The sequence below is a fragment of the Cricetulus griseus genome, chromosome 3 (assembly GCF_003668045.3).
Source record: "Cricetulus griseus strain 17A/GY chromosome 3, alternate assembly CriGri-PICRH-1.0, whole genome shotgun sequence".
NCBI lineage: Eukaryota > Metazoa > Chordata > Mammalia > Rodentia > Cricetidae > Cricetulus > Cricetulus griseus.
This window is the reverse complement of record NC_048596.1, coordinates 160873473-160882694: the sequence shown is the minus strand read 5'-3', so window position 1 is coordinate 160882694 and position 9222 is coordinate 160873473.

Sequence of the window (9222 nt, the reverse complement as noted above, 5' to 3'; positions counted from 1 at the left end):
GGGAGAAGGAATGGGGGTGGGGGAGGGAGAGGGAGAGGAAAAGTACATGTGAAAACATTAATAATTTAATTTAAAAAATGCAAAAAAAAGAAAGAAAATGGGCAAAGGATCTACTTAGACACAATGGCCAATAAACACAAGAAATGCAGACCAAAACCATGGAGAAATACCAGTTCACACCCTTAGGATGAAGTTTTAAAGTGTTGCCACGAATGTGAACAAACAGTGCTGATGGATATACAGAATGCTGCATTTGGGAGTTTGTCTTGAAGAGTCTTACCATTGCTCAGTGTGCCCAAGAGAATGAAGATCTGTGTCTGCAAAAAACCTTGAAAAAAGAAGAAGGACCTATACTTAAAGTAAATAATTATGAGTGCTGTGGCACACACCTATAATCCAAGCACGTGGTGTGGTTGAGAGGCAGAGGCAGGAGGATCACTACAAGTTCACAGCCACAGTGAGCACCATAGGAGCACAGCACAGGAGCACTATGGTGAGACCCTGTCTCCCATACAGTTCATGCTAGCTGAAGGTAAATTTGCTTCCCAGGTAGTCCTGCTCTGCACTGTGAAAAGGCAAGCGCTCCCTCCAGCCACAAACATTCTTTATCTGCTCAGAGACACGCATGCAGGCTTTCTACATGTGCTAGACAGCAAAGGAGGTTTCCAATTTTTTTATTTGGAAGACAGCAGATGGAGATAAACACTGAAGATCAAAGTACAGATGATCTTGAACATATGTGCATTATCAAGTTAGAAGATTCTCATTACAGAATGGCTTATACTTATTAAACACATTTATGATAAATTATGTCTTCAACATTTATGCATTTAGTGTATGGAGCTTCTAAAGACTGGGGCAAATTGCCTAATAATTACAATAGTTTATTATCACCTCAACTATTGTGTCATATTATAGATATAAATATCAATTAAATTGATGAATATCAAATAATTTCTCAGATAAGAGAGTACAGCTATAAACATTGTCAAATAGAGTATTATAAACATGTAAAAAGATATCCCAAGACAATTACTTGAGAATATATCTTGAGAATACAGTAAGTAATTTCATAACTGGCACTAAGCATGTAGACATTTTGATTGAGCTATTTAGCTATTTCCTCATTGTTAACTGGCCATTGGAATTTAAAAGTACTCTAATGTGTTGCTGTGTACACATTGAAACAGCACATTTACTAAAGAGAAATAGATTGATATAGGCCTGTAAGATGAGAGGCAACTTTCTCCCCAGTTTTTTTCTGTTTCCTTACAATAAACTTCATGTTGAGGTCATAAAGCCACAGCAAGCATCAATACTGTATTTGGGAAATTCTAACAGTATCATTTCCATCATAAAAACAAAGCTATGTGAAGTGATATATGTTAATTATCTGTGTATTCTTCAAGCTATCATTTTTGTACATAATAAATACAATTTTGGCTTTCAGCTCACAAAATAAATAAACAAATAAATAAATGCAGGTGATATGGCGTACTCCTGTGATCACAACACTGGGGAGACAGGGGCAGAATTATAACTTCAAGTTCAAAGCCATCTAGAGCTATGTAGTGAGACCATGTCTCAACAACAACAAAAGATAGACTAGCAAACAAGTAAACAACAACAAAACATTAAAGTACAAGTCCAATCAAATCTCTGGCAAATATCACCCCATGGCTATCAGTTGATTAATATTGTTTGTGATGTTTTCAGTAAGAAAAAATTACAGGACTCAATCTTACTATCATCTATCATTCTCTCTCTCTCTCGCTTGCTCTCTCTCTCTCTTGCTCGCTCTCTCTCTCTCTGGTTTGGTTCGTTTTTGAGACAGGGTTTCTCTGAATAGCCCTCTCTGTCCTGGAACTTGAGCTGTAGATCTGGCTGGCTTTGAACTCACAGAGATCAACCTCCCTCTGCCTCATGAGTGCTGGGATTAAAGGCCTACACCACCATTGCTCAGACTCGTTTTCTTAACCAAGAATTGTAACTGTCTTGTAGCAATGCAACAGAATTAGTGTTTACTATGTAATCTCACTTGGTCCTCACAACAGCCATGCACTTTCAATATTGCCACTATACAGATGAGAACTTTGACAATCATAGATGTTGGGACTCCATCTAGGTTCACTCCCAAAGCTAATAGAACCATGGTTAGACTATGCTGTATTTTGTGTGTGGGGGCTCCATGGGGGAGGGGACAAAGAAGGGAGGGCAGGGATTCCATCACTATCCTCAGTTATATTTAAAGAAAAAGCATCTTTGCAATCTGTTGAGACATCATCTCATCCATTTTACCTTGAAAGTTAATGCATGCTGAAGCTGGGACCAGGATCCCAATGAATTTTAGCAGATGTCCTTTTCTATAACTACCTCCATCCAAAAGGACAGTGAAAGGATGCTGCCCTCTTGTCTTGACAAAATTCCAGCGTGGAGAGGGCAGGTGGGCATGAAGTCACACCTCTAGCCAAGGAGGTATTGGCAATTAATACCTTTGGGGAGAGGAAGGGTAAGTTTTCAGAGTGTGGCCGGTGGTGGGCTGTCCATCCTCCAGTGAGGGTAACACATCCAAGAGTATTTGGGCAGCATAAATTGGAATTGATAGATTTTTTTTTAAAAAAAGCATAGTTGAGTGGGTTGGAAAGAGGAGATAGATTTGGGGGCAGCGGGGTAAAGGGTTGAACACAATCAATACACATTGTATGAAATTCTCAAATAACTGAAAAAGACTGAGAAAGGCTCAGGGTAGGAGATCTGACAGCTTGGAGAGTAACTTGCATGTTGCTTCTTGCATTTCTATTGGTATAAGAAAAATAGACAAGGTGAGCTTGATGATTAATCTTCACAGCACTGGCTAATCCTCATCACTTATCCAGAGGCTCTCTAGGAAGTCAGGGTTGTAAATGTCACAGCCATGAGCAATCTTAAGGATCTACCCTAGAAGACTCAGCTGACAGACAGGAACTGGAAAGTAGTGAGGCCAGGAAGCAGAGTGAGGGCATTGGCAACAGCATAGGTTGGGGGAGTGTTACCCATCAGTATGGTGCCGGCTCTTGGAGATAGATAGCTCTTTTTACTTAGCAGGTCTCTTGTGTTTTATAGTTGCCTCCCTGTTCTCTATGTGTATCTGCCAATCTTCTTGACTGTTTTTAGTTTTGAGCTCACAGAATGCAGGAATCCTTTACACTCTTCAGCTACAATTGTTTGTACATTTACTGAATTATCAGCTCAGTGATAAGTAGTGTAATTTTTTCTAAATCTTACCTAGTACCTCAATATTTAACTTTTATAGTTAAAATACTATTGAGTAACTTGCTGAATTAAATCAGAATTGAATGAATAGATCTATGTAAATTTAGGCAGAGCAACAATTAAGTTAATTTAGAACAAGTATGAAATTTAAACGCATAGCTTTGTAGACATTCACTTTATGGTTAGTTATTCCTAACTAACGTTGTTTGGAACAAGTGTCCTTCCTTAAGTGTGACTTTCCTTTTTTGTTATTGGCACAGCTCTAGGTTGGAACCATCAGCCTTCTCTGTTTCTTACCTGAGTCATGATAACCTATGTGCTGTTGGAGGGAGGTGTTTCCTCTTGCTTCCCACTACTAATAGTATCAGTTGAAAGTAGACGTCTGCTCTACAATAGCAAACTCCTCTTTCTTTTTTCTATTCTGAGAAAGGTCAGAGACACAGAGGCAACTGGACAGAAGCCACACTAAACTGCTAACACTCTGGAAAGCTCCACTTTCAAAAGTGACATCCATTCCCAAGAAGCCCTGTATGAGCCCTGTATCCTACCCAGTTTGCTGCTGTTTCTTGCCCAAGCAGACGCAGCCACCCTCCTGTTTTTGTTTTTTTCTTCCCAATGCTGTATGTGAGGTTTGTTGTTGTATGGTGTGACTTTCTGGTATCCCTTGACATCTGGCTGCCAGGATACCTTTCCATCCAGCTGTAATACTTACAGTGCGATTCTTTGAAGCTCTTTCAGACATCCTGGTTATTTTCCCTCCTCCAACCTTCTCTGTATTTACCTCCCTAAGAAGCCCCCCTTCTGCCTCCCTGATCAGATCATTTGTACCCTGTCACCCTCCCCAATTGCACACCAACCCCTCTGTCACCCCACTAACTTCATATGTCTGATCACCTATACCTTCTCCCCAACCCACCAGATCTAACCTGGAACCCTTATTCAGTGTTCTAGCCTCATCTGGTCCCCCCTGCCTATATGTCTGCCTATGTCTGGATCTTCATTTTGATTCTATTGACCAGCATTTCTGTTTTTATGCCAATGCCATGCCGTTTTCATTACTATAGTTCTGTAGTACAACATGAAATAAGGGATGGAGATACCTCTAGCAGTTCTTTATTCTTCAGGAGTGTTTTAGCTGTCCCGAGTTTTTGCTTTTCCATATGAAGTTGAGAATTGTCCTTCTAAGTTCTGTAAAGAACTGGTTGGAAGTTTGAAGAGGCGTGCCTTGAATCTGTAGATTCTTTTGGGAGGATGGCCATTTTTACTATGTTAATCCTACAAACCCATGAGCATGGGAGATCTTTCCGTGTTCTGATGTCTTCTTCACTGGAATACTCCTCCACTTCTGGTGGGAGTGCAAACTTACACAGTCACTATGGAAATCAATATGGTGATGTCTTGGAAAGTTGGTAATCTCTGCCTCATGACCCAGCTGTACCACTCTTGAGCATATAGCGAAAGGAAGTTCCATTGTACAACAAGGACACTTGCTCAACTATGTTCATAGATCCAGAAATATCCATAATATCCAGAAACTGGAAAGACCCCAGATGTGTCTGAACTGAAAAATGGAAACAGAAATGTGGTACATTTACAGAATGGAATATTATTCAGCTATTTAAAAAATTACATGAGGTTTTCTGGCAAATGGATGGAACTAGAAAAAAATCACCTGGAGAGAGGTAACCTAGATCCAGAAAGACAAATATGGTTATGCATTAACTTATAGGTGGATATTAGCTTTTAAATAAATAATCCATAAATCTACAGAGGTTACTAAAGAGGAGTGCTAAGGGTGGGGGTGTGGTGGTTTGTGTGCGTGAATCCTCCTGGGAAGAAGAAATAGAATTTTGCAGAAAGACTGGGAGTGGGTGGGGTTGGGAGCCGAAGGGGTTGGGGGTAAGTGATGCAGGGAGAGAGTTTGGGGAAAGATAGCTGGAACTGAGGGCCTCATAGCTCAGTGTGGAAACCCAGTGCAGTGGAAATCCCCTAGAATCTATGAAGGTGGCATTAGAGAAGACTCCTAGCAATAGAGGAATATGAGTCTGAGCTGGGCATTTTTTGTAGCCAGGAAAGGCTTCCAATTGTGGAACTGGGTTTCTTTTGATTGAATTTTTGGCCAAGAGGGTCCTGTGGAGATCCCTAAACAGCTTGGGCTGATGCTTGGGACAGCCCAAGCTTGGGACAGAGGGTGGCTTTCTGAAAACTGACTGCATAGCTCCCTTGCTGAGGAAACATCCATATAGCTCATCATATGTAGAGATGTTGAGTAGGTACCTACTTGCATGGAGGCATCATCCCTATATTCTAGTCTCTTTGTCAAGAGAATGTACTCTGCAGAGAGAATATACCTAGACCGACCCAGCCTCAAAACTACCTTCAATCTTTCCTCCAGGCAAGATGTACTGGGGCAATGTTTGCACACAACTTAATGGGAGTAGCAAGTCAATGTTTTGTTTAACTCTAGGCCTAAGCCACAAGAGGAAGCCCCATGCCCTATGGATGGCCAGGAGTCACAGACTGGATAACTTAGAGGCCTAGGGTCCAAATACAACTCGGGGAATGAAATGATTCCTAATGAGATTCTGCTATACTCAGTTGAGTCATAATCAGAGAGGCTTCCTCTGGTAGCAGATTGGAGCTAGTGAAGAAACCCACCAGTCAGACATTATGTGGAGAGATCATCTAAATTGGAGGTCTTCAAAGGGGCCCCTCCCTTCAGAGCTGGAGATCCTTGTGGAAGAAGGGGAAGAAAGAGTGAATGAGACAGAAAGAATGGCCCACCGAATCAACTAAGCAGGGCTCATAGGGGCTCAGAGACGGAAGCAGCAAACACACAGAATGCATTAGTCTGCATCAGGTTCTCTGTGTATATGTATGGCTGTTTGCTTGGTGTTTTTGTGGGACTCCTGACAGTAGAGGTGGGTGTGTCTCTTTTCCTCCTATAGGGTTGTCTTATCCAGCCTCTATTTGAGGGTTTTAGCCTTGTCATATTGTGTCTTGTTTTGTCCTGTCTGGCTTATTGTCTCTTGGAGACCTGCTGTTTTCTGATGAAGAAACAGATGGGGAACAGATCTGGGAGTGAGGAGGTGGAGGAGTTGGGGAAGGATGGAGGAAGAGGAAACTGTGGTTGGGATTATTGTATGAGAGAAGAATCTATTTTTTAAAAAAAGGATCAAGCCAGTATCTTCTCTCCGGTGCCCACCAGTCCTGTAGAAATGTTTGACATTGAGGAATTTTTAGTTGAGTCCCAATGTAAAAGGGCAATCATTAACTTCACCAAATAATACAAGAAGTTCAAAGAACACATATACAGAGAGAGAGAGAGAGAGAGAGAGAGAGTCAAACTAAAACAACAAATCAATGAAATTAAGGATAAAGAACTTAAGAATAAACATCTGAGTGATTCCATGGATCCACAAACACAAGGCTGATGGAGATGCCATAGACAACCCAAGACTTGAAAAATGCAATTTAGTAAGGAGATAAAAATGCTAAAAAGGGCTTAAACTGAAATTAAGATGGACTAAAAACCCAATAGCTCAACTCTCAAACTCAAATGAAAGCATTATACATAGACTAAAGCAAGCAGAATATGGAACATCATGACTCAAGTATAATGCAGAGCATTTAGAGTAAATTAACATCAATAGGAAAAATTAAACACAGGAAAGGAATACACAGGAACTGTGGAATATTATAAACAAAAACAAAATCTTCAAATTATTGGAGAATCTCAAAACAGTGGACTAGACAAGATCTTCAACAACATTGCAGGAAAAGAAGATAGAAGAAGCAGACAAAAGACCAAAGACAACAGGAAAAAACCCAAAGGCATATCATGTTGAAAACACTAAGTATACAGGACAAAAAAGTGTATGGAAATCTCCAAGATGAAAAATGCAAATGACTTAAAAGAAAACCTATCAGAAAAACAGCTGACTTCTTAATTGAAACTATGAAAGCTGAAGAGCCTGGAAAAGTGAACTCCAAGTCCTAAAAGACCAACCTAGAACAACACACCCAGAAACCCATCCACCATAACTGAGAGGGAATGAACACTTCGTATGTTTTAAACAGGCTAAATTTTTATATCTAACAAAATGCAAATCTAAGGAAATACAGGAAGTAATATTTCAAGATGAAGAGAAGGAGCAGGGTACAGAGACTGTGAGAGAAATACAAAGTCATAATTATTAAAACACAAGGACACAAATGACACTGCCAAAATCAAAGATGCAAAGACCATGATTAACACACACACATTTCAGTTATCACATTATCAGTGGCCTTAATTCTCCAATCAAAAGAAATAGATGGATTAAATTGATGAAGAAACAAAAATCTACCTGTTGTCTACAAGAAACACATTTTAGCTTTAAAGACACAGTCTTATGGACAAAAGGACTCCAGTCAAATGGAACTATAAACAATGCAAGCATGACTATCATTTTTTATATTTAGAAACAATAATTTTATATATCAATCCCTGCCCTGTTTCCTCTCCCTCCCATCCTCCCATACCCCTTACCAACCCCCCCAACCCACCACCATCCACCCCACAAGGAAGGTGGGGCCTTCCATGGGGGATCATGAAAGTCTGTCACATCATTTGAGGGGAGGGCCTAAGCCCTCCTCCATGTATCTAAGCTGAAATAGTATCCCTCCATAAGGAATGGGCTCCAAAAGTCCATTTGTGCACTAGGGATAAATACTGGTTCCACTGTTAGAATTCCCATAGCCTGCCCAGGACTTCTAACTGGCACCCACATTCAGAGGGTTTGGTTCAGTCCAGTGCTGGTTCCCAAGCTTTACGATTGGTGGTCCATGTACTCTCACTAGGTCAGGTCAGATGGTTCTGTAGGTTTCTCCAGCACCATCTTGACGGCTTTGCTCATCTTTCCTCCCTCTCTACAACTGGATTCCAGCAGTATGGCTCAGTGTTTAGCTGTGGGTGCCTGCTTCAGCTTCCATCAGCTACTGGATGAAGGCTGTTCAGGGGACCTGGTTTAGTCCTATGTTTCTACCCCAGCTGTCAGACTTGGGTCCATGAGTTCCCACTTGCTCAGGTCAGCTGTTTCTGCAGGTTTTCCCAGCGTGGTCTTGACCCTTTTGTTAGTCACTCCTCCCTCTCTGAAACTGGATTCCAGGAGTTGGGCTCAATGCTTAGCTGGGGATCTTTGCTTCTGCTTCCTTCAGCTACTGGACGAAGGCTCTAGAATGACATTTAAGGTAGTCATTATTCTCATTATAGGGAAAGGGCATTTAAGGTAGCCTCTCCACTGTTGCTTAGGTTCCTAGATGGGGTTTCCTGTGGATCTCTGTCCAATTCCCTAGTGCCAGATTTCTCTTTAAACCTATAGTGACTCCCTCTATTGATGTGTCTCTTTTCTTGTTCTTCTCTATTTCTCTCCCCACTCAATCTTCCTGATCCCTCATGTTCTTCTCCCCCCTCCTCTTCTCCCCTCCTCTTTCTCCTCCCTCCCTCCCCTCTCCCCCATGCTCCCAATTTGCTCAGGGGCTCTTGAGTTTTCCACTTCACTGGGTATGTCTCTCTTACAGTGGTCCTCCTTGTTTCCTTGCTTCTCTGAGGGTGTGGATTGTAGGCTGGTAATCCTTTGCTCTATGTCTAATATCCATTTAGGAGTGAGTACATACCATGTTAATATACAAAACTATCTTAAACAAGAGTAGAAACATATATACAGTATAACAAAAATAACCTCAAATTTGTATCAATATACAAAAATACATACCAGTGTACAATATTTAAAACTAGTAAGTGGTTTTCTGGTTTAAAAGTATTTTATTCTATCATTTCTGTCCCCCTATTTCTTTGTAGAATGAGATCCCTTTAGGAAAAGTTTTAAAGGGTCAAAATAAAACCAAAGAATTGTGAGCTTAATTGCAATAGAATAGTCCTTTAATTTTGATTTTTCTTCTGTCCTATATCAGGTGGCTCTTCTGACA